A 3,395-nucleotide genomic window follows, 5' to 3' on the forward strand; every position below is an offset into this window, starting at 1 on the left:
TGACATAGCTTTACAGATTCCTTTATTAGCAGTCCTGGTTTGCTCCCCCCAAGTACTGGAAAAAAAAAACTGGGATGACTGGGCCTTCTTCTGCATCCGACCCCCAGACTCTGACCTCAGCTCCTGGACTGCAGGGGGCTCCCAGGACCCTCCTATTAAAGCACCTGGTAAGTCCACCTAGTAAGAAGCATGCAGCAGTGTCTGTGGAGGAGGGAGTGCAGGGATGCTGGGGTCACACTCTCATTGTAACAGCCCTGCACTGCCCTCAAATACTGATGGTCACTGACCTGTGAGTTCCCACTGTCAGCTCTGTGTGCTCCCTGTTCCCCTCCTGTGTGCTCCCTGTGCCCCCTCCTGTGTGCTCCCTGTGCCCCCTCCTGTGTGCTCGCTGTGCCCCCTCCTGTGTGCTCGCTGTGCCCCCTCCTGTGTGCTCGCTGTGCCCCCTCCTGTGTGCTCGCTGTGCCCCCTCCTGTGTGCTCGCTGTGCCCCCTCCTGTGTGCTCCCTGTGCCCCCTCCTGTGTGCTCTTTGTGTCCTGTGAGCTCCGTGTGACTCCGTGTGACTCCAGGGTACAACCAAACGGCATGCTCGTGTGGTCCTTGTGACGTGGCCGTGCTGCGTTCAATTACCACATGGCTGTCTGGGCAATAGAGGGCTCTAGTTAAACTAATAAAGACGGAGTCCAAATTAGCAGTGTCTTTTTATTTTTTTCAGTACTTGGGGGGAGCAAACCAGGACCGCTAATAAAGGAATATGTAAAGCTATGTCACACATTGTGGCCGTATCACAGCCAGATCCCTCATAACAGTGTGTCCTCCACAGATCCCTCATAACAGTGTGTCCTCCGCAGATCCCCCATAACAGTGTGTCCTCCGCAGATCCCCCATAACAGTGTGTCCTCCGCAGATCCCCCATAACAGTGTGTCCTCCACAGATCCCTCATAACAGTGTTGTCCTCCGCAGATCCCCCATAACAGTGTTGTCCTCCGCAGATCCCCCATAACAGTGTGTCCTCCGCAGATCCCCCATAACAGTGTGTCCTCCGCAGATCCCCCATAACAGTGTGTCCTCCGCAGATCCCCCATAACAGTGTGTCCTCCGCAGATCCCCCATAACAGTGTTGTCCTCCGCAGATCCCCCATAACAGTGTTGTCCTCCGCAGATCCCCCATAACAGTGTTGTCCTCCGCAGATCCCCCCATAGCAGTGTTGTCCTCCACAGATCCCCCCATAACAGTGTTGTCCTCCGCAGATCCCCCCATAACAGTGTTGTCCTCCGCAGATCCCCCCATAACAGTGTTGTCCTCCGCAGATCCCCCCATAACAGTGTTGTCCTCCGCAGATCCCCCCATAACAGTGTTGTCCTCCGCAGATCCCCCCATAACAGTGTTGTCCTCCGCAGATCCCCCCATAACAGTGTTGTCCTCCGCAGATCCCCCCCATAACAGTGTTGTCCTCCGCAGATCCCCCCATAACAGTGTTGTCCTCCGCAGATCCCCCCCATAACAGTGTTGTCCTCCGCAGATCCCCCCATAACAGTGTTGTCCTCCGCAGATCCCCCCCATAACAGTGTTGTCCTCCGCAGATCCCCCCATAACAGTGTTGTCCTCCGCAGATCCCCCCATAACAGTGTTGTCCTCCGCAGATCCCCCCATAACAGTGTTGTCCTCCGCAGATCCCCCCATAACAGTGTTGTCCTCCGCAGATCCCCCCATAACAGTGTTGTCCTCCGCAGATCCCCCCATAACAGTGTTGTCCTCCGCAGATCCCCCCATAACAGTGTTGTCCTCCGCAGATCCCCCCATAACAGTGTTGTCCTCCGCAGATCCCCCCATAACAGTGTTGTCCTCCGCAGATCCCCCCATAACAGTGTGTCCTCTCTGTGGCGTCAGGATGGATATTGCTGCCTGTCACAGAGCTCTGGTGAGACGGGGTGTTACATAAACTATTCGGAATTGCCCTATTTTCTTGGGTAATTCCGTTTTTAAAGAAATGGAGAAACTGTTTAATGAGTTAATATGGGCTGTAAGAGAGTCAGGAACGAGCTGTCTTGTTTCACTAGGGCTGAGGAAAATGGCGGTTTGGAATGATATTTGTCGGCTAATATTGCACTGATAATTAATTGTGAACAGGTGGATATTTTACACTATTTGGCGAGTAGTAGTGCGGGTGTAACATCTAATATGTTCGCATTACTAGAATCCGAACAATTGTATAGCAAGGGAGTATATAGAATCTCTCTGGTGAAGATATTGGTGGAAACGTGGGCGCTATCACACGAATGACTCCTTTATGGTATAGTAGGTCACCTGGATAAGAGAGGGAATGTGGTATAAGGATGGGGAATTAAAAGCTACAGAAGAGTTATTTGGGAATTTAGGTGATGATAGGGAAAGTTTTTTTTCAGATTTAATCAGTTATCTGCGATTTTTAAAAGTGTTAAAAATAAGAAAGTTCTGACATTAAGCACATTGAGCTATATTATCGGGTGGAAGGGTAGTTATTGGCTGGTTTCAACTTGATATAAAAAATTGGAAATTTATGGAAATAATAAGTAAAGAGTAGTGATGAGCAAGCATCAAAGTATTCGGGTGTTCGGCCCGAACACATTGCTATATTCGTGCGCTCGGCCAAGCACCCGAGTATAATGGAAGTCAACAGGAGAACCCCAGGCACCCCCTGCTCGGAAGAGAATGTCTGGTTCACAAAAAAAGGTTAGAATATGATAGAAACCCCATCAAAATTGTTTGGCAACAGCATTAAGAGGATAGCTAGATGCGTCTTAGACTCCTATTATGTACGACATACAATAGACAACCACACAAAGGCTATATGCCAAAAGCCAGGTATGTGCAAGCCATCAATCTATACATGAGACAGATAACAGCCAGCTTACCTTACAATGGCAGCCTTGTGCACTATGAGACATTCCAAACCAGCTCTCATCTGACTGAGATCCAGTAAACCTCAAAGTTATTTTGCATCTGTTGGATGGCTTGGGTAGACCTGCGCACCTAGATCAATATCATTTGGGCGACAAAAAGTTTTCAGATTGTCCTAACATAATATTCAATAACCTTTCTATACAGTTTTGTCATGAACAAAACTCATTTGCATAAACATGGGCATATGGGAAAGACATGCAAATGAGAAGAATCTGCCTTGTTTTTCAGCTGTCATAAGACTATGAAAACCAATAGATGGCACTATTGAGTTATGAACAGCGCCCTCTATTGGTTTCACAGTCTTATGACAAGACATATATTCTTGTCAGAAGACTATGAAACCAATACAGGGCGCTGTTCATAATTCAATAGCGCCATCTATTGGTTTCATAGTATTCTGAAAAGAATATTAGACTGATAAAAATTTGCGATTAGAATATTTGTGATCTACAC

This window comes from Bufo bufo, chromosome 1, assembly GCF_905171765.1.
Source record: "Bufo bufo chromosome 1, aBufBuf1.1, whole genome shotgun sequence".
Classification (NCBI taxonomy): Eukaryota; Metazoa; Chordata; class Amphibia; order Anura; family Bufonidae; genus Bufo; species Bufo bufo.